Source organism: Engystomops pustulosus, chromosome 3 (assembly GCF_040894005.1).
Source record: "Engystomops pustulosus chromosome 3, aEngPut4.maternal, whole genome shotgun sequence".
In the NCBI taxonomy this organism is placed as follows: Eukaryota; Metazoa; Chordata; class Amphibia; order Anura; family Leptodactylidae; genus Engystomops; species Engystomops pustulosus.
Window position 1 is genome coordinate 41,122,185 of NC_092413.1, and position 24,319 is coordinate 41,146,503.

Consider the following 24,319-nt stretch of genomic DNA (forward strand, 5'->3'; position numbering starts at 1 on the left):
TTGGAGAAGGAACTGGAAATAAAGTAGAAAATGGCAATGTTTTTTTTTTTTTTGCTGAATTTTTGGCTTTACTTTTCTAGACATCTTATTCCTTCATTGAGCTTCTGCTAGAGAATAGGTAATTTTACACAGTTCCTTAAACTTTCAATCTACTCGCTGCTAATTATCCTGAAATAAATCTCCATCAGACCTACATGCCAGCAGTTTTGGGATGTGAACTACTCTTTCAGCTTTCGCCTGCCTGTCAGTCAAATGGGGCTCAGCTGCAGCTCAGAATGAGAGGTATTAGACTCCCGCTAGGATGATTCTCCCAATCTTCCCTCTTCGAACATCACCTCCCAGCGATGCACCATATTTGTACCTGTTAGACTAATCTGGTATTTTCTCTTGCTAATGTGAGTATTACAAAAAAGATAAAGTTGTTTTCTCATAGGGAACATTTCAAGAGCGAAAAAAAAAAGATAGCAAATCTTCAAACTCAGAAATTCATTGGGGAAGACTCTAATATTAAAATGGAAATTGTAGACTTGTCACATAAACTGATAGGAAATACATTACATGAACATTTTGCAGTAAAATATAACATGGAGACTATACATTTTACTTAAAGGGGTTGTCCTGAGGCTGCAACACATGGCTACTTTTTTCCAAAAACAGCGCCACAACTGAACATGGTTGGTGCTGGTATTGAAATTTAACTGTAAAGAGATGAATGGAGCTATGTTGCAATAACAGGCACTAACCATGGTTAGGGGAGATGCAGCTTTTGAAAGAATGTAGCCATGTTTATCAACCCCTTTAAAGTAAGCCTACTGCCGTGCCCCATATCTTGGGTCGCAGGTGCATCCTTGTGCCTTACTGTAACCCCGGAGCCTCCCTGCACATAGACTCACCTCTCATGGCTCCAGCAGCGGTCTCCTTGCTCCCCGCAGTCCGTCACGCGCATTCCCTTCTCCCAGGGCGCACGCGCACCAGCTCTGTAAGATTTAAAGGACCAGCACATCGATAACTGGCGCTGGCTGGCCACCTGGCAAGATAAGTTCCTGCTCCTTCATGTGTCCCCTGCCGGATCTTTGTGCTTCCATGCCAAAGAGAAAGCTTAGTTCCATGCCCTCTGTGATTATCCAGATTTTCCATTGTGATCTCGATTCCGTTCCTGACTCCGATTACGTGCTGCCTCTCTTGACCTACCACTACGCCCGACTCTGATCCTGTGCTGCCTATCTCAACCTCCTGGCTATCCCCGACCACGAGTTTGCCTGACGATTCTTTACCTCACCTTGGCTGCCACCGCGGACAAAGTCGTACCTGTGGAACGACCTGGTGGTACCATGCCGCAGCAAGTCCAACCCGCTTTGTGGCGGGCTCTGGTTAAAACCGGCTGCCACTAAGACTCCAGTCCCAAGTGTCAGCTTAAGTCATTGTCCGCGGTGGTCCAGAGGTTCCACTACCTCCGAGCCTGACACCTACCATGAGGATCAGAAGTCGATCAGAAGGTAGATTCCTTCTGCTTGCCTTTGCCCTAATCTGTAATTTGATAATCCTGCAACCTAACCTAACTTGTTTTTAGTAAACCTAACCTAAACTTTATTTTAGTAATATGCAAATTAACTGCAGAGGCTACTGTGACGTGTACTAGTCTGGCCCAGGCACTGAAAGTTAAAGCTATTCCATGCCCCAGAAGCCTCTGCGTGATAAACCAGGGAAACATATTTATAGATCCAGGGACTTTGACTATGGTAATCTTCTTATATTTGTTATGGCCCCCTTCCTTCTAAAATCATGCTAATGAGCTAGAAGGAGCCCCTCTGTACTTAAACTTCCTCTGCGGTGAGATTACATGAGGCAGAGGAAGGGTAGATGTCCTCTTATTTCTCAGATCAGCCAGTCAGTATATATATGCAACAAAAGCCTTTTGTTGGGGCCTGGAGGCAGCTGGGGCCCAGAATACCGGAGTGGCTGGCGGTTTCGGCCTAGGCACGCTGTGGTCACGGTGTTTGGTATGGGGACCGGAGGGCTGTCCTACAGCCTGGGAGGTCTCCAGCAGGTGGTGTGTGCAAGAAAATGTAGAGGGAGAGGCTGATGTACTTGAATCTCCTTGGGGCAACCCCTTAGTGTCTGTAGCATGTGTTCCTGGGTAATGGATGGGGGAGCTTGTGATGGTACAGCCATATTCAGGGATCAGACGGAGGCAACGTTATGCAAAAATGACTCACAGTTCTTTATTGGAACTGCAGGCAATGAACAGTATTACCCTACAAGCAAATTGATCAGACTCCTCTAGAGGGATACTACAGATAGAGGGCCTCATTTGCAAGCACTCCCTTGCCTACAAATCGGCAGGGGTGTTGCATATATATATATATATATATATATATATATATATATATATATATATTATACATATTATATATTATATTATTATTTTTATATAACATGTATTAAATTACAAAATATTAAAGAGCTTTTCAGTCTAAAATCCCCTTCCACTCCACTTCCTGTAGTGATCCTGAGATGGCAGGAAATGCTTGGGAATGTCATTTTCTGTAATGTTAGCTTGAGTGCTGCAACTGGATGTATTGTGTCTATGCATTGATAAGTGTAGTAAATGCATCAAGTTGGTTTGACAGCTTTTCTACTTGTTTAACTTCATTACTGTATATATTTGGCCCATATGATACTTAGATGTTCAGCTGTAACACACATGTGTGCTCACCTTACTGTAGTCGGAAGCCATAGACATTTCTGGGGACTGATATCCGCCAAATTGTGCGGCTGGATTTTGGTCCCCTAAACGTACGTGTGAACGGGCCTAATGCTATTCAGTCTGAATTTTAATAGATATGTATTTGGATAAAAAGCTGAAAAAATTCAAGCAAATGACAGCATTGTAAGGGACTTTATTCAATAACGTTTCCATTCTAAGGATGGCTGAGAAGGAAACAGTATTTGGACACCATTGATGAAGTCGTAATGGCAAACTCTAGTAATATGCCATCACTGCAATAGCGTGAAACCCTGTTTAAGCTTTCCAGTAACCCTCATTAGAGGGAATTCTCCTGGCAGGGTACCACATCCAGTTGTGATTATTTGTGGGAGTCTGTTTTGGGCTCCATGTGAGATTCTGTGATGCTCTACTGTTATTTTTCAGTCTAGCCTTTTGTCTGTCTTAATAATGACTACTCATCTGACTTCCATTTTTGCACTTCTCAAAATCTGGGTTTTTGGCTTTTGTTGTATTGTTGTCTGTCTTGTGTCTCTTTGTTTATTTGTCTTACTGTTCTATGTATTTATCGAGGGTCGGGACTGTTGCCTAGTTGTCACATCCCATTTAGAGCAGGACTGGCAAGTAGGCAGGGGCAGAGTTTTTAGGAAAATCAGGGCTTACATTCTTTCCTTGTCTTCACAACTTTATTCTGTGCAATATATGAAGTAATCTCCCATGAACCTCTTCTGCAGTCTATATTGGAGCAGAAAATAACATGAACTTCTTTCAAACCATACTGTTAAATTCACCTTCGTCCTAATAAGATGTGGCAGGTAACCATTGGGCAGAGATCATTGATGTCATTGTTAGAGTTGTGTACATGCCAATATTATCACTCTGTACAATCAACCAATGAACTTTATATGAATTCAGACAGAAAAAGCAACTGATCCATATCTTTTAATCATTGCTTCTAGGGAAGAATGAGCCATAGTGTGGGACCCTTCAGACTGAATGGGTCGCCACAGTCCCTTGCATCCTTCCTGTACTTAATTCCTCACATAGGGGCACATTTACATACCTGGCCGCTGGAGTTCACCAAAAGATGCATTGTCCGACGATCATGCACTCTGCCGCGATTCACTAAGATCATGCACCCGATATCCTGCATGTGTTGCTTTCCCACTCAGGTCCAACAGAGTTCACCATCTTTTTAGCAGTGCTTGTAAGTGTTTGGGCTTGCACAATTTGAATGTTAATTCCCACCCTTAATCCAAATAAGTGGGATCGTCAGACGGCACACCCCCCAATTTCTGTTGCATGGAAGCCAGCAGCGCTGCGCCTAAAAAAGGATCGCGTGCGCCAAAATCCCAGGGCACACACTTATTAAAAATCTGTCAAAGCTGTGCAATCCCCAAAAAAGGCGCACAGTCTGACAAAAGTGAGCAGTACGACCCTTAGTAAATGAGCCCAATTGTGTCCTATTAATGCTATTAAGGGAACTTTTTTGTTGATTAACGAACCTATTTTTGCTTTTTATAGATACTATTACTTAATCCTTCTGTAAATATTGTTCTTATTATTTCATTTTATAGTTAACATATTTTTTTTCAAAAGGATAATTTGATTTATTATAATATGCATATAATTTATTATTATAGAAAATTTTGTAATTTATTATTAGAAAAATATAAACCTATATAGACATAGAACATACATTTTTTAAAATTTGGAATAGGTGCTAATAGCATAATGTAAGAGTAATAAGTAAGTTAATATTGTAGTCTATACAAGGGCTGAAATAGTTGAAGACACACATGTGTTTTGTATGTGCCTTGTCTGTTTCTCCAGCTGTCAGAAAGAGTCAATGTCGTTGGCGGCAAAGAGATTATGAGCAGCAAAAATAAAATACAGTGGTCTCACCCTTGACAAGTGTTATCTAGTGTGTCATTGGTTCTAGCTCACTTAGCACAGTTCTTTCCATCTCACAACACATGTGAAGAGAGGGTAATGCTTGCGAACATATGTCACAAATATGTTACATTCCCTTTCCTTGGAATATGCAAAGAAAACTTTGCCTTGAAAATGTTTAGAACCAGCGGAGATTGAGATTTAATATAACACAAATGAAAGACTCAGTTTCTTTTTTTCTGGAGCCATATGCCAAAATATCAAAGCATTTTTTTTGTTAACTGTAATTTGTGTTCATTGTATTTATTATATATTATTCTTGTTATTATTGAATTTGTTTCTCAATGGAATAAAAAAGTTTTAATTCCTTACATAGAGAGTAGCTCTAGTTGTTAGATTGTAATAGTAATAATATATACAGTATATACTACCAAACTTACTCTATGGGGCAGATTTACTTACCCGGTCCGTTCGCGATCCAGCGGCGCGTTCTCTGCGCTGGATTCGGGTCCGGCCGGGATTCATCAAGGTAGTTCCTCCGCCGTCCACCAGGTGGCGCTGCTGCGCTGAAAAGCATCTGAACGCACTCGAGTTCACCGGGCCGGACCAAGTGAAGGTAAGCGCGTCCCAAGCGACACATTTCTTTTTTTAAATGCGGCGGTTTTTCCGAATCCGTCGGGTTTTCGCTCGGCCACGCCCCCCGATTTCCATCACGTGCATGCCGGCACCGATGCGCCACAATTCGATTGCGTGCGCCAAAATCCCGGGGCAATACAGGGGAAATCGGCGTAAATCGGAAATATTCGGGGTAACACGCGAATTAGGCCCTTAGTAAATGACCCCCTGTGTGTCTGCTGGATTTACCAGATCTAATGCATAGTTCAACATCTTTATGTTGGGAATAGTAAAGACTGACATACCACCACAAGGAATTATTTGAAACAAACTTACTAATGTATCATAGACTTAAAGGACATCTTCCACCAGGAGGAAAGATTGTAAATCAAGTACACTGACATGCAGGTGTGTGCCCCCTCTAGCAGGATCTGCTCTTCCTATAGCTTCTCATGCCCTGGTTTCCACACAAAGGGCTTTTAAAATAATGCAAATGACTCTTAGGGGCTTCGGGCTCCGTATGTGTTTATGGAGCTTGGAGCCTTTCATTTGCATAATTTTAACATCCTTTCTTCTTAAAAACAAGGGGATCAGAAGCTTAAAGAAGAGCAGATCCTGCCAGAGAGTGCACACTCCAGCATGAATATGTTCTTGGTTTACAATCCTTCATCCTGTTGGTAGATGTCCTTTAAATGTGTTTAGACAAGAAGTATCCAGTTGAAGAATTGCCAACTAGAAGCCCTGCCATGAAAGGCAACACCAGATGTTTTAAACTATAAGTGTTCCTTGCATCACTTTGAGGAGTAACTTACAAATGCAATGACTTCAACAATATATGACACCAGCAGTTGGGGCTGTTTGTCACCTCTCAACAAAGACAGAATTGAAGCTTCCACGATGAGGCCTTCATACTCAAACACGACCATCATCAGTACCCAAACAGAACCTAGATTTATAACTAAATGTGATAAATTCCAGTTCATGCTTGAAAATGGTCTGGGCAGAGACAGAGATGCGTAGTAAATGTGCCACCTTTGTCTTAACAAAACTGTGGGGCCACCTAAAGCTAGTCAGTGGAACCAATGATTTGCATTACCAGTGGCCTTAATGAGTTGCTGAAACCTTGATAGAAAAATGTAAAGAGAACCTGTCACCAGAAATTGACCTAATAAACCAGATTTCTTTTTCTTTCATGACCCAACATAGTGGCATCATCCAAAAAACATAACTTACATCTCACTTCAAAGTTATCTGTACAAAGTCATTGAGTAGGAGAGTTCAGCACTGAAGCCGAGCCCACCTCTGAATACCCCATCTGCTGTGTTCAACATCATGCATCAGACATCAGGAGAGCCGATTACTGATATTGCATGGCCCTCAATTACACTCAAACTATACATTTCAACAGTCTGCTGGAGGCTTAATGACAGCTAAGGAAGACCTTTGTTTGGGTTCGACCACAGCACTGGTTCGACCACAGCACTTAACAAGTTAACTGCTATGATCACTGCCAATTGCGCCATTTAATGGAAGGTGTTGTTTTTATTTTTCCGTTGCCATCACCTTATGAGGTTTTGTTTCTCATAAAGTTTCTCATAAAGTTGCTTTCTCATAAAGGACCAGTTGCTTTTTTGAATGGCCTCATATTTGTAGCATATAATGCTATTTATGCTCAATCAATTTCATTGTATTTTCAAGAGAAGTAGAATAAACATGTAACAAAACAAGAAACATAATCCCAATTGTACAATATAACAAAAGTTATAGCCCCTGGCTGAGTTACAGAACAATCATCAAGGTAGGCAAATCTGACGTGTGATAGGCTCCTCATAGCCATTTTGAACTTATGAAAAATAGTGACGACAGCTCAACTTTTGTCAGATCCTGCGCCAAAGTGATAAGGTATTCAATGCAAGTGGTGTGCTATAATATCTTAAGGTACTATCAGAACTATCAGAAGTTTATAGTTTATCAGAGTGCGGCTCTCCTTCACTTCCTATGTGGCCGCACGCACGGTCGCGCGCATGGTGCGCCGAGCACGTATCTCCATGTGCCGAAGCAGCTTCGGCTATAAAGTTTCAAAAGTGTTTTAAACTGCGATACTGCTGTTTAAAACACTAACAAAAATAAGCTCCGGCACCAGCTCACCCTGAGCTGGTGCTGGGTATTTCCTTCTTACACCTACCACTTCAAGTGGTAGGTTTCCTTTAAGAAACTCTACCTCATTGGGGGGAAAAGAGATGTTCCGGGCCTCAGACTTAATGTAATTGTTTTTGCAATTACTGTGATGGCCATACTTTGCAAATACACGGACTAGGGACAGGAGGGTTACGATATATATATGTATAAGTAGGTTGTCTACATGTAACACATTTTTTATTATGAGGTGGGCCCAGCCAAATCCCTCAAATGTCAGGGTTGTTTGATATGGCAGTCGGCAGATGTTCCTTTATTATGACATAAAGTAACAGGGCTAGAGGCTATCTCTAATGCATACCATTCCATAATTCAATCGGGTGGGAGAGGGATCCATTAGTTCTCACCATGTCCAAGGGTTGCATGTATAACATTAAGATTTTACCCAGAAACCTAGGACCTGATGCCCAGCTATTTCAGGGCTGCCTCCATCAATCGCCAATGGACCCAGTCAAAGGCTTTTTTCTCATCTATAGAGAGGAGACAAGAGAGTATGGCCCAAGAACATGCTTGGGCCATCAGTTCTGTTGAGGTAATCACTAGCAAAAGTTCTCTAAACAAATTGTAAAAAGTGTGGGCCGGCCCATTTCTTATGGCATCCATCACGTTTGTCTTGCTGATTTCCTCCTTAAAACCTTAACGTGTCTTTGCCTCCCCATTTTAGAATCCGTAACATAAAGTTAACTCCTTCCTGAGGGTGAAGCAGCCAGGATAAAGGTCTACCATATTTATGCAAGTGCTCACGCAAATGACTGTGCTACAAAAGGTGTTTTTAGTCTAGTAAGATCAGCACCAAATCCGCAAACACCTCTAGCAAGGAAGTGTGTTTGTGTTGAGACTCTTAAGTGTGGAGTCCGTGAAAAAGAGCGGATAGTTCAGCGCCCTTTTCTCTTTTCAATGGTACTCCATGGTCAGTAAATAGACTCCTTAGCAGACATTTAACTGAGCTAGGAGTTATATCAACTATTGCAAGAAGGAAGTATGGAAGGAAGTGGTTCTGGGCAGTTAGACAAACAGTATCCTTCAGCAAGTTATCATTGAGGTACCATTTCCATGGGCGTTGAGAAATGGAAGTCATGTCTTGGGACAGGTATATCGGAGCATGGTCCAAGTGATCAATGTTGAAAATAGAGGATAAAGTGTTCCAGGAAAGAGCTATATGACTAAGAAAAAAGAGATCTATAAGACTATAACAGTTCCGGTTGGGAGGATAATAGTAGTAATTCTTAACTCTAGGGTTTAGAATATGCCACAAATCGAGAGGAGTTATCTATAGAAGGGACAGCCTTGTGGCCAGTCTTAAAGTGTGTTTCCTGTAAGAATAATATGTTATCATTTTGCCTATGCATACCAAAGAGTATCTGAGAGCGCTTCTGAGGAGTGTTCAGGCCTCAGACATTCAATGAACCAACTTTAAGGCTTGCCATGCTGGAAGGAGCTTGGGGAAATCTAAAATGAGGGATTGGGCTGAGTGAAGAGGTCTAGTTATACCCGGGAGAAAGGAAGTGGAGAATGGAAGTCAGGAAGGGGGGCATCAATGGAAATAACAACTGGAAAAGGCAGAAGGTATATACTACCTTCTAAGAAGAGACAATAGGAATGGAGTAGAGGAGACAAGAAGAGGGGACTTCAAGGGAGGTAAGGGAGTAGAAGAAAAGAGGTAACAACAGCAAAGAAAGGGAATTGTATGAATAGGTCAATTGAAAAAATAGAAAAAAATATAAGAACAACTAAAGGGTTAGAGCTTATGAATAGGCCTAGATAGTTGGGTAAACCAGTCTCAGTATAGCATAGAATACCAATAAAATGCTACATACAAAATGTTTCCATTTTGCAAAAGTTTAAATCCAACCAGAACGGCTGGACTCTTATCGAATCACAATATACCAATACATCAAAGAAGATGAAGAGAGAAACCATTCTAATCAAAAATGGTATAAAAATGATCTTTTTTTAATATATGGTATTAAAAATTCATAAAATAAAGTATCCCAGATGGGACAATAGGTACAGCCAGGTAGTACGCCCAAACAATTATAGATGAAATACAGGCAGTCCCCGGGTTATGTACAAGATCGGTTCTATAGGTTTGTTGTTACGTTGAATTTGTATGTAAGTCGGAACTGTATATCTTATCAGACAAACAAGTAATTTTAATAACTTAATAATTCATTTATGTGTATCACTATTCACAGATACAAATCCTAAAAATATATACAATGGGCCACATGTATTATAGTTTTGTCTCTCTATGTCTTTTTACTTGTGATACATGTTCAGTTTTTCCTTTACTAGCAGGCTCAAATTTTGGCTTCTTTTTGAGACAAAATATCTCAAATCCACATTGACTTAATTTGGGATTTGAGGCTGTGTCCTGCATTTTTAAACACTCTAGTCACACCGCAGTGAGATGATGACATATGAGGCTGCGGTCACAGGTTGCGGTTTGATTTAGTTTTGAAACCTATTACAACAGCTGAGGACAGGTGATTTGCCTAATTACATTACTGTTAACATTTGCATTTACAAAACGCAGAGTAAACTCAATGTTAACACATGTGTTAATGTCACGTTTATATTGTGTTTTGTTAACGCAAATTATAACAGTAATGTAATAAAGCGAATCACCTCTCCTCAGCTGCTGTAATAGGTTTTGAAATGCAATTAAGCCACAATTAAAATGCTACATGTTACCTCATCCTTAGAATTAACAAATACATTTTAAAAAAATGTAAATGCAAAAATTTCAGAAATTAAAAAAAAAACTGGTTACTGTGCAAACATTTAAAGTGTGTGAAATAATTACAATTTACATGTTAAAATAGGGTCCATGAAAAAAATCCTTCCTTTGCACCTGCCCAACTCTAGCCAATAACAATGCACCAAAAAGGCAATCCAGTCGGTCAAACCCACCGGTGGTGACGGCTCATGGGCAGATAGACTCACACATCACCCGAGGAGAAGGAGATGTTGTGAGGACAGCGGGACCAGTACCACGCCCTGTCCCTGATGTTTTCACGCAGACCTGTCCAAACTAGGAGAGACGAGGTTCTATTCTGCGTATGAGTACCAGGGGGAATTCAGGTGACAGATTCAAGCAGCCAAAGCTCTGGCTGAATAGATATAAACGGATAATCAGCGTTGTGTATGAGAAGAAAAAAGAAAGCGCTATATATATATATATATATATATATATATATATATATATATATATATAAAAGTAAAAAAGTTAACAGCGGCACTGCTTAGTAAATAAAGATGGGTGCATGCACTAACGGGTCGGCCAGATCCCACAGTACATAAGAAAATAGAAAAAATATGCGGCACTCCAATTTTGTGGGAAAAGTTCAAGTGGTTTTTATTCCCAAGTCGCTACGTTTCAGCCTCATCCGAAGCCTTTCTCAAGCCTTGAGGCTTTATAAAAAGGCTTCGGATGAGGCTGAAACGTAGCGACTTGGGAATAAAAACCACTTGAACTTTTCCCACAAAATTGGAGTGCCGCATATTTTTTCTATTTTCTTATATATATATATATATATATATATATATATATATATATATGTGTGTGTGTGTGTGTGTGGCATAAGATTGTGTTGGAAAAGTTCCATTATATAAAGCACAATCTATTTATTGCAATGAAAATGCTCAATAATGAGGCAAATGCCGAACTGAGAGAATGGGAGAATGATGTGTGGGAAGAACTGAACAAGTGATGCAAAAATGTGTGAAAGTGGGAATACAAATAGTGAAAATAAAGCTATTCATTAATGATATTGCCAACAAATAGTGCACCAAAAATAAAAGTGCAATCAAATATAAAATATTCCATACTAGGTGAGAGTGAGGGAATGGGTTTGAATAGAAAAGTGCAAGTGTGAGAGGGCATAAATGAACAACAAGTGGTGACGTGCAAGCACAGTGATGGTTGTGACAGGGAAAAACATGCAGAAGGAAAAAAATATATGGGAAAAGGAAAATAAAAATAATAAACAATGGGGCTTATTTACAAAGGGTCCCGCAGATTGCACTTTCGCCAGCTTTTAGAAATTTTCAGTATTTGCGCCGCTGGGACAGCTATTTAGATGGGGATTTTGGTGCTATTGCGCCAACTTTCATGCAACAGAAATCTTTGTAAATCGCGACAAAGTTTATTCTCGTCGAACCACGCATAGCGGGGATGGCGCAGGACCAGGAAAGTAAATGTGCTCCACTTTGCACGCTGTGCACAAAAAGATCAATACTTACCACATAGATACCCTTCAACTCAAAACCTTAATTGGATGCTCATTACTATCAGCATAGCACCCAGCTGGAGACTAGTGCCTATATGAGATATGAGATACAGGCTTACCCTTGGGTGCAATCTCTAAGGGAGCTGTCGGGAGAAGCTGCAGACCCAATGATGAAGAAGCCGGAGGCATCAGAGGGAAGGTATTCATATCCCGGCATACCTCTGTTCTCTTCATCCACACATGTGGCGGTGGCCATATTGCACTGTTGTAAGCTAGATTGCTGTTACCAGGTGTTTTCCGATGAAGCAGGAAGGTCAGCTGTGTTGACGCATCGTCCATCGGTTATGTGGAGTCACCTCTGTATGATTTTAAATACTGACAAAGTTTTGCCTAACTTTGTACTATGCAAAAATAAGCAATTCTCTAATTTACTCTAATTAGCTATCTGCAGGTGTTTAGCTGCTAGTAGAAGTTTTACCTTGTCCCCCCAAGCTTATCTCCATTTGCCAATGCTTTCTGATAACCATGGGAATTCTTATAGGACAGCTGGAGACGAAAGGAGGCTTGTTGGGAGGGGTAGTAGTAGAGGAGTGCAAAAAATCAGGACCTTGAGTTAAGTCTCTAGCATGTGACTAATCACAAACTTCTGGTAGTTCAATTACAAACATGCTGTCCTATGAAATGCCTTAGTGGTCTGGCAAAGGACTTTTAGTGATGTCACAAGCATGTGACTCATCCCATGCTTCAGGTCAGCCAATTGCAAACATATTGGGGGTCATTTACTAAGGGCCAGATTCGCGTTTTTGCTACGTGTTAACCGAATATTTCCGATTTGCGCCGATTTTCCCTGAATTGCCCCGGGATTTTGGCGCAAGCGATCGGATTGTGGCGCATTGGTGCTGGCATGCATGCGATAGAAATCAGGGGGCGTGGCCGAACGAAAACCCGATGGATTCGGAAAAACCCCTGCATTAAAAAAAAAAAAAAGTGTTGCGGGACTCGCGCTGACCTTCACTTGGAATAGGCCGGTGTACTTCAGTGCATTCCGGCGGGCCTCGGGGAACTTCAGCGCAGCAGCACCACCTGGTGGAAGTCGGAGGAACTACCTTAGTGAATCCCGGCCGGACCCGAATCCACCGCAGAGAACGCGCCGCTGGATCGCAAATGGACCGGGTAAATAAATCTGCCCCACTGTCCTGATTCATATGAATGCCTTCAGTGCTCTTGCCTCAGTGCCCTAAACTGATGTCACAACCATGAAGTGCCGCCCATTTCAGGAATAGCTGTATATTATTTTATAAGAAGGGCTGATAGGTATACCAGGGTGTATCTAAGGCTAGGAAGAAGCCAGAAGCATGATAAAGGTTTAGTTGGAATTGTTGTCAAAGGCTCTTTCCATCTGTGCTGAAATTATTTTTCTTTACAGGTAGACTTTAAGCTTTCTAATGTATTTATTGGGTTGCTGCACTGTCTGCTAGCCTGTGTAGTTTTACACAAAAGCCATGCAAACATTCAAGGTGAATGTATCTCAACAAGAGGTCCACAGCCCAAAAGCAGCCCCTGAAAGTCTTTATACAAGGCATCATGGGAAGCAGTTTTATGGTCTTGCATGTCAAGGTCCAGTATCCCATCAGACCATTCCAGTAATCATTTACATAGCTTCCTGAGATATAAGTAGATGCCATGCTTCACAGCAATTCAGCATTTTTACTTTGGTGTGCTATTTTATTTCTTTGTCAATAAGAGGAACATCATTACACCATCCACAAAAGAATGCACTTTACACAAAAGGAATCATAAACTTTACAATATTTCTGAACCGGCCCCCGCTTTGTCTTCTTCTAACTGCATTTTTGAAGAATACCTTTATCCGTTGCATGTCAAGTTTCATATTTAATAGGCTACTTCAGAGAAATCATAACCCGAAACCCTGCTTTCTATTATCTGCTACATTAATAGTTTTGTTTAATGTTGGCGTGGAGATTAGCCGCTGAATATTTTACATATGTATGATTCCAAGATCGGTGAGTATGCAAAGCGCTCGATCAGCACTCATTAGCCTGCCTAGACAATCTGACCTTTGTGTTTTTAAGTGATTGTTATTTTATTTGTGTGCCTTCTTACTATGGTTATTTTCCTCCTCTTGTTAGGTAATTTGCTCATCTTTGACTGCTGATCATCATTATACATTGTCGCTAATTTGCTTGTCATGTCGCTGACTGAGAGTAAATCTGCATCTACAACCTCTTTCTGCATGTACTTATTAATCTCTCCCACCCATCTTGAATCTGACATTTTATATTCAAAGTGTGCTTCTTGATTTGTATGGGCAATTTAAAAATCTCATAAATGCCTGTGCATTTTAAAAGGATCAAAAATGCATGCAAAATTTGATAAAAATGTCACTGATCTGAATGCATATAATGTCTTTTCCTTCAAGCTGCCATTAGGTGCGGTATTAATGTATACCTGCCAAATTTCTCTATCATCCTTTTATTGTTTTATGTTATTGAATTCATTTCTTTAAACTTCTGTTTTAAAACCTCTATTATCTTTTACACCACGGTACATTTACAATAACATTAATGGAAATAGATGTTTAAGACACCACAAAACATTTCATTTCATCACACTATGTTCACATTTAATACTTGAACAAATTATGTGTTCTGTGATATATTCTGAAGCAGAAACCTTTATCATTGAAAAGTGGGCACTAGTAATGGAATAGTGACACCCTATGATGCATGGATGTCTTATGGTAAATTATGCCCGTTTTTTTGTTGTAGCACCAGTATAAGACTGGAGTTCCTTCGACCCATCAGATAAAGTAATTCTAATTCTGCCCACCCTCCAATAACCTCATAGAGATAGACCCTAGTTGTCCAAAATTTTCTAATCCTGGTCCTCTGAGTGTTGGATTAGAGCCTTGACCTATCAAAGGATCCTCTGCTACTCTGTAGGCTAGTATAGATTTGGACAGATTTGGAATTTGAAGGACCCCAAATAAAGTAATGTCTAGGAGCTCCTGCAATACACAATTCCGCATCACAATGTACATTGATATCCGATTCACATTCCGCTTCCCCAAACTAGTTTCTTTAGTAACTGGTCTAGGAAAATCTACTGCATCCCTCTCCTATGCACCCTACATCCCTTTGGGCCCATGCAATTGTACAGCTTACATAGAAGGTATATCCTCTACTACCTACTATGTATTTAATTTATTCTTGCAACTGGAAAATGTATTAAGGTCACTTAATAGGGTGTTTTCTGGACAACTGGAGCCGTTTCCATACTAATGACCTGTGCACTACTATGCATGGTATAGCACAACTCTCTATGTGACTCATTCAGCATTGGGGGAAGACACACAGAGCCTACACTATTCAGGGAAATAAGGTGTCTCCTGTCCACTGTATATTGGCTATGCAGGGATAATGTAACTCTGGTCCTACTCGCCTGAATGGGTGCAGAGAACATTGGCATGGCTAAGACGATCATCTGCAAGACCAGGAACAGCAAATGCACAAGGGTGGAACTGTTCCTGTGACTCCTTTTATCATTACATCTTCTTTTTCTTGCCATCAACTTCTTTCTATGTGCTTTAAATTGAGCAAATAGTGGGGTTGACATGGTCCCTATTACATACTCTAAGTACTGAAGCTATTGGCTGAATGTCTTGAACCAGAACATGTCTACAAGTGTAAAATCTTGAACTCCTATAAACCAGCGTACCCAACAAACTTGAAATAGCCCTTTTGTATTGCAAAAGGGATTGTCATGGTAATCACAAAAATTAGCAAAAACCCAATCATTTTTAAAATATTTTTTTCTGTACCCTTTTTGTTCTTTTCTTGGCTTTACATCACTCCAGAATGGAAACAGACTTACTCAAACACTCATAAGAGGAATCACAAAGGGACAGCACAATATTCCAGTTGAAACGCTATTGTGTTTGCAGTTATAACTGAGCCCATAAGCCAAGGGGGTTTACCAGATCTACCTGCAACTATTAAAAGGAAATAAACCATAAAAAGTTTGCATTATAACTGTAAAAGTGATCATCTTCTTATATTTGTAATCCATGACCTTCATCATTTTACAATTCACTTCCCCCCTGCCTCTTCACGATGTAATACTACAGCAGTAGAGAAAGTTTCAGCACACTGTAGGATGGGAAATGGGACAGGGAAGTGCTTCTCAATGTTTTCAACTGATATCAAAACAGTATGTGGTGACTTCTTATGGAGGTATATGCCATAAATAGAGATTAAAGGAAACCTACCATTTGATTTCATGCATTATGAACCAAACATACCTTGAGAATGCTGTAGCTACACTGATGCAGAATCATATCTTGTTTAATCCCTGTGCTGAGTGGTTTTGCTGATAAAACAATTATAAAATTAGCATAATGAAGCTCTGTCGCTTTTGTGTCTGGACTCCGTGGTTTTCACAGCACAATAGTTATTCATTGATCACAGGATGATGTAATCTCTAAGTTGTGCCTGAAGGCAGATGTAATCAATCGCTGCATCATCCCCTAGTTGCTGTGTATGAGTTATCCAGCTCAGGTTGATGAGTCATGTCTGGACTAAGCCCCATGTGTAATACAATCTCCTTGTAACTTGTGCAATCATGCAATTCAGCTTTCCCAAGGTCTTGAATGTTATAATTGTTTTTTCAGCAAAACCTCAGCTCAGGGATTAACCAAGATATGATCCTGCATCAGTGTAGCTACAGTATTCTCAAGGTATGTTTGGTTCATAATGCATCAATTCAAATGGTAGATTTCCTTCAATCTAAGCTGCCATAGCTATATACATATGTAGATGATACATTTCCCGGGGTACAAGCATAGCTGCATACACACTCAGTTTGGAGTCAGCTAGTTCCAAACAAAAATAAGACAAAGCAAAGGGTTCAGACCCCTGTTCGAAATTGTACACACAGCAATTTGTCAGCCAATATTCAAATAGACTATCGCATTTAAAAAGAAGAAATGGGCAGAAAACATGGTCTCCACAAAAATCTGTACTGATCGCAGGGGATGTGGGCAGCAGAAACCAATATGTTAAACCCAATGCATGTGGAGAGGAAACAGCTGGTGCTTGTATGAGTCTTCAGTTTTGGATATAAATTTAAAGAAGACTCCTCATACAAGCACTTGTGATTTCTTCTCCGTTTGCATTGGGCTCTACATATATACATATATAGAAATGGAGTGGATGAAATATATCTTGGGTCTTGGGTCCATATTAATAAACATGGCCGCTAACGCTGCTATGATAGGTCTAGTATGATTGGCAAAACTTCTTCATAGATGTTTACCACCTTCAGAAATCCTTGTTGTGAACTCTTTATTTCCAATCCTTAATGGACATGAATTACTAATTTTAAGCTCAAGAGAATGTTGCAAATAATGAGCAAGAGGGTAATGCGAAATTAAAATGGTTAATTTTATGAAAACAATTCCAAACAATAAGGATATTAACCTTGGCCTAACTAATTGTATGTACATTTATAAGGTGACATTTGCAAGGATATTTTGTTGAATACAGATTATGGAATCTACTAAGGAATAGGAATACGAATATGTAAGGAATTTAATAAAATTTAAGAATTTCTATCCAAGGACTTGGTTGCATTGTAAGTGTGTGCATTAACATTCTTACAGTGGTGGGCATACATTTTATTAACATTGCTTAGTTCAAGGCATAATATGAGAAATCAAATGTTTTATAAACTGTAAAAAATAATTAATATACATGATTAATACACCGATTACAGCATGGCCGTCAAGGTGGTTTCCCTTGACCTCCCAGTGCGGTAGCCTTCATTTCCCTACTATTGCTACATTCTAGATAAACATTAAGCACATACTTGAATATAATTTAGGAACTCTATATCATTTTCACTTGAGCTTTGCATGCCATTGATTTTGTATGGAGCTGTTACCTAGGCCGATGTGGAAGCTTTCCCCTTGCTAAGGCTCAATCTGCATGTGTGCCTTAGTAACCGGATAATCTTCTTTATCTTCCTAGTGGTTTACTCGAGTGAAGAAGAAAGAATTCTCCTGCCAAGTCCGCCCTGTAGGCGTATGGAGTCTTATAACCATGGATGCTCCGCTCAGGGATTCTCGGAAAATTCAGGATCGGATAAGGAAAACCAAGCCTCTTTTAGCTACCTTGTAAGGCAGTTCCCTTGAGACCAAGAATGACCTTCTGGAAGCATTATGACATGATGAGAAAACCAAACCAGTATATATATTCCACAAGGAATAGACTCCCAACTGTAGAAAGCGCTGTTTCGACCTGGTTGGGCCTCTTCAGTACAGCGTAGGGAACAGGTTTGGCTGGGTGAGAGGCTTGTGACTAGGGTCTGGAAGTAAGAGTTCTCCTTACAGAGACTGCCAATTCAGGCCGCCGTGTAGTCGTGTAGAGTCGTATAGCCATTGATGCTCCACTGGGGGATTCTGGGAAAATATGCAAAGTTTTCCAGGATGGCATAAGGAATACAACACCTATTTTAGCTACCTTGTAAGGCAAGCATGAGTCTTATAGCCATGGTTGCTCCACTAGGGGCTCCTGGAAAACTTTGCATATTTTGGTGGTTTTAGGTGCAGTTTCTTATTACAGGGCAAAGACATAAACAGGGGTGTCTATCAGAGCTTCTGGGCCAGGACACTGGTGTAGAAGGGCTGAATTAATTGCAAATGGCCGGCGACTTTTCATATGTGAAAAGTCAAGAGTTGTGCACAAGTTGCGCCAAAAAGGAACTGGCATAGAAATAGACGCTCCATAGCCACCCACTAAATCATTATCCGGCTGCGGCCAGAGCGTCTGTGTTTGAATGAATACCCCCAACATGTGAATCACAGGTTTCCCCATCAAAATTAAATTTGCCTGTTCAGTTCACGTATTTCACTTTTTTTTTAGTTTCTTTTTATTCAGCAAAAAGTCAAATAACTTAACATTACATAGTCACATTAACAATGCTGTGTTGTACAAATCATATTAGGGTACAAAAGGAGGTGAGGGCGGCACAGTGAAGCAATCGGATTAAGATCCAGGTGGGTGCAAGCTCTATGGGCCCGACTCAAGGCACCAAACAGATCCAAAGAAGACAGCAGGAGAGCAGTACTCCGTGGTGATTAATGTTTATTCATACACCAGTGGTAGTACAATGCAATGTTTCGGCTAGCTCCATGTAGCCATTTTCAAGCAATGTGAAAGGTGATACAAGGCGGGTTTATATCCCCCGCAGGATGTGACATCATCAGTAGTGAAAACAAACAATCAACATAATGATACATTGTGGCAGTATAAAAAGCATACAATAATTACACATATGTGACACCAAGATTAAAATATGGGGAGGAAAATCTACCATAACATGCCATTAGAAAAAGCTGTAGTGTAAGCACATGTCACAGGGTTGCTTAGCAACCGCGCCAGACGCACCAATGCACTATCCACGGCAAAGATTCATCAGGTCCCCTTCATGATGAGACGGCTTTGTATGTCCGCATTGGTCGCACTTACCCGACCCTGTGCCAAAGGAACATAGTGACCCGATTGACTCTGAGACTCAGATAGCGGCGCTTAGCAGGTCATGTGCCACGGCGGATCTCGCGAGATTACCTCCCGTGATGGGACGGCCATCTTTGTTTAGGGAAACCTGGTCTGAGCCGATAGATTTGAGGGGTACACTAAGGTAAGCATCAAAAAGCGTGTCTCAGCAGAATGTACATGTCAGTCACATCAGGATGAACTGTGTCTCCCAGACCACTAGTCAGTGGCCGTGGTGCCATCACTACTTCGCACTCGGGAACCGAGTGCATTGTAATGGAAACCAGATGGAGTCTCGTCACCCTCCTCGGACTGCTTGTACTGCCATTGCACATGACACTACCAATACTGTGTATCCCAAAGGAATTTTTGTACTTGCGTGAGGCAAAAAGGAGTGTCTGGACATGGCTGGATAAAAGAGAAAATTTTTTTTTTTGAAAAATCCAGATGCAGGAGAATAAAGGCGTTTCGATGGTGATTGTCTCTCTATGGACAGTGAGAATCGTGATCTTAAAACAGAGATAATATCAATTAGTTTTATAAAGGGTAAATTTTAGAACAGACCAACAGTGATAAATATGTAATGCATATATCAGGTAGAAGAATCCGGGCATACTCAATTCAAGATGTTCACATTAAATTCGACATTTAAACCATGCGGTTGTAATGAAATTAGTTTGTGGATCCATTCTATCTCACGTTGTTTTAATAACTTTTGTCGATCACCTCTTCGAAGAGGAGGGACGTGGTCGATGATGCTGAACTTCAATTGATGTATTTTGTGACCCATTTCAGAGAAATGTCGTGGGACTGGAAGGTCCAGCTTGGAAGTATTGATGGATGAGTCGCTCGTACGTCTACCAGCAATTGGGTCACTATGTTCCCAGGGTTGGGTAAGTGCCACCAATGCGGACAGACAAAGCCGTCTCATCATGAAGGGGACGAATCTTTGTCGTGGATAGTGCATTGGTGCGTCTGGCGCGGTTGCTAAGCAACCCTGTGACATGTGCTTACACTACAGCTTTTTCTAATGGCGTGTTATGGTAGATTTTCCTCCCCATATTTTAATCTTTGTGTCACATATGTTGTTACACATCACGATATGACACAGACGTATAATTATTGTATGCTTTTTATACTGCCACAATGTATCATTATGTTGATTGTTTGTTTTCACTACTGATGATGTCACATCCTACGGGGGATATAAACCCGCCTTTTATCAACTTTCACATTGCTTGAAAATGGCTACATGGAGCTAGCCGAAACATTGCATTGTACTACCACTGGTGTATGAATAAACATTAATCACCACGGAGTGCTGCTCTCCTGCTGTCTTCTTTGAATCATATTAGGGTGATATAAATTTGGTAGATAAACCTACTCCAGATAGTATGAAATTAGTACATAATGAACAAGTTATGTAATGTCTAACAATAGGAGTCAAATCATAGGGAGTTTTCCCTGTACAATCCACTATGTGCAGTTTAAACAAAGACTTAATGAACTTAATATAGTTTATATGTAGCACACAGACTATAAACCTGTAGGGAACTGTAACTGGACCGGATTAAAGTTCATCACTATCACCTGCGGTTCTTCTGAGCCTTGGGTCCCACATTGCATAATATGCCATCAGAGTTCTTTGCCTGAGAGCAAACACCTTTTCATATTGACAGTGTAGGTCCAACATTTCCATTAGCGCCTCTTTAGGTGGGGAAAAGGAGATTTCTAAACTCTAGTGATCAAAAGCTTGGCATCCTGGAGAATTTGACACACCAACTTCTTGGGGCACATGTATAATAGTTTTGTCTCTCTGAGGTGAATTTTAGAGACTTTTGGCGGCTAGTTTTTGCACATTATGTATGATCCTGTCTTTTTACTTGTGATAAATGTTCAGTTTTTACTATCCTGGCAGGCGCACATTTTGGCTTCTTTTTGAGACTCTGGAGCATCTCCTCAGGAAGATATTGCACCTCAGCGGGTTTTGTAAAGATTTGGACCAAATGTGGTAACAGAGAATCCGCAAATGTTTGGTAGTACTCATTTTCAAATGGGTCCTGAGGCTTTTTGTTTATTTAAGTAAGGAAGTATTAAGGAATTATACAAGTTTAATCACCTTGTATAATTCCTCTGGAGTAAACGGGAAGCTCAGTAGTGTAGTTTGTTCCTCCGTTTGGGACAGCAGGTGTATTTTCTCCAGGAAGTCAACTGTTAATTAATCCTTCTGTAGATTATATAATTTAGTGTAAAAGGAGCCAAATGTGTTCACTATACTGTTACTGGGTGTGTTACTCTGGAATGTGCATCCCCTTGGGAAAATAGAAAGGGGATCCTTGTCTTTGCTAGTCTATTCTTCACCTTGTTAAATATTAGCTTTGATGGTTTATTGTGGGATATGTATTGAGTGGTCCTCTATTAAAAAGGGCCCTTAGCTGATGGCATAACGAAAAGATTTGTTTGTGCACCCTCTGGGAATGTCTTTTGGAGAGTAATTTGTTTGTCTTGGTTTCCCTTATTTTATATCATGTTTTATAATGATCCCCCTAAGTACTGCTTTGTGTGCTAGCCATAGAGTAAATGGGGGATATTTATCATACGCCGGCGCTCTTGCTGGGTATCCCAATACATAAAGAGGCTTCAGCCTTGTGATGTATTGGGCAGAATTCTGTGCAACAGGGCCTTGCGTAGAAATAGACGCAGCTGGCGACTTTTGAAATGTGAAAATTCACTGGCAGCAGCGAATGCGCAGGGTGAGGGACAGTTTAGCCCCATGCTGGCCCACTCCCAGATGGCCACGCCCTCTGCTTGTCCCACCGCGTCCCCCTCCCCTTCATGCCCCACTGACATTAAAGTATAGGAGATGGCAAAATAATTGCAAGTGCTAGCAATAAGCTAGCATTTGCAATTACTTCAGGGCCTCTACGCCATTGACGTGGGGCAGAGGCCCTGAAAATATTCCCCAATGTGTCTGTGTCTGACTAATCATTAAATTTAAAGTATTCTCGTACAGCTGTAGTGATTTCAGACTTGTATTACAGGAGAATAATTAAAAAAATGTTGTTACACCACATCTTATGGGGGTGTCTTCGTGTGGCAGGTTCCATTCCAGTGTGATCGGCGTGTGGTCAGTTCACGTTGCCGTCCCCACCAACGAAGCTGTACCCATTTAGAGCGATTCTCAATTAGAAAGAAAAAGATCTATCCCAAGAGGATGCGATCATACACCTGAAAACCTCAAAAAGGCCCTCAGAATGTAACCATTTAACGTTAGATTCTTGTGACACTGCTGGCATCCAGGATGCAAATTTACTCTCTGGACCTTGTGAATTCTCTTCATGAATTCTTTAAGAAACCTGATTGGGGGATTTATATACACTAGAGTGATAGAGACTTTGGTTTATCTTGCAAATCAAGATCAGGTATCGCCTTTAGGGTATCATAGTATTTAAGGCTGGAAAAAGACGCAAGTCCATCAAGTCCAACCTTTAAGAATTAAATAAATGTTTTGTTCCCTTAACCCGTGATATTTTTTCTCTGCAGAAAGGCATCCAGGCATCCAACCTCCTGCGGCAGAGAGTTCCACAGTCTCACTGCTCTTACAGTAAAGAACCTTTGTCTATGGCTATGGTAGAATCGCCTCTCCTGTATGCGTAGAGAATGCCCCCTTGTCCTGGTCACAGGCCTAGGTATAAAAAGATCTTTGGAGAGATCCTTGTACTGTCCGTTCAGGTATTTGTACATTGTAATGAGGTCTCCCCTCAGTCGTCTTTTTTCTAAACTGAACAATCCCAAATTTTGTAATCTGTCATTGTATTCTAATCCCCCCATTCCCCTAATAATCCTGGTTGCTCTCCTCTGCACCCGTTCCAGCTCTACTATATCCTTTTTATACACTGATGCCCAAAACTGTACACAATATTCCATGTGTGTCTGACCAGGGATTTGTATAAGAGCAAAACTATGTCTTTATCATGAGAATCTATTCCTCTCTTGATACATCTCATAATTTTATTTGCTTTAGCAGCAGCGGCCTGGCTCTGATCACTAAAATTAAGTTTACCATCCACCAATACCCCCAAGTCCTTTTCAGCTCCAGTTTTACCAAGTAATTGACCGTTTAGAACATAATTATACTTTTTGTTTCCATGGCCCAAGTGCATAACTTTACATTTATCTACATTAAACCTCATCAACCATTTCTCTGCCCACTCCTCAAGCTTCCACAAATCCCTCTACAATGCTAAACTATCGACCTCAGTATTTATTACTTTACACAGCTTAGTATCATCCGCAAATATTGAAACTTGACTGTGTAAACCCACTACAAGGTCATTAACAAAAATATTAAAAAGAAGTGGCCCCAATACTGACCCCTCTGGCACTCCACTGGTAACGTCAACCCAATCTGAGAATGTGCCATTAATGACGATTCTTTTTTTCTATCACTAAGCCAATTACTTACCCAAATACGCAGATTTTCTCCTATTCCCAGCAGTCTCATTTTATATACCAACCTTTTATATGGCACGGCGTCAAATGCCTTTGAAAAGTCTAGATACACAACATCCACAGCGTCCCCAGATCCAGTCTTGAACTTACCTCCTCTAGAAACCAATCAGATTAGTCTGACAGGAGCGATCTCTCATAAACCCATGCTGACACTGGGTATAAGGTTGTGCACAGTGAGATACTCGAGGACAGCATCTCTAACAAACCCCTCAAATATTTTCCCCACCACAGAAGTTAGACTCATGGGTCTGTAGTTTCCAGGATCGCTATTTGATCCTTTTTTGTATATTGGTACCACATTTGCTATGCGCTGGTCCTGTGGAACATAACCAGTCCTCAGTGAATATTCAAATATTAAAAATAACGGTCTGTCTATCACGGTACATAGTTCATGCAGAACCCGGGGGTGTATGCCATCTGGCTCCGGTGATTTATCTATCTTAGTGGTTGCGAAGCGGCACCGTACCTCTTCCTGGGTTAAACTGTTGACATTCCAAAAAGAATTTACATTATTCCTCATTGTGTCTTCCACCAGGGGATTTTCCTGGGTAAAGACAGTTGAGAAGGCGACA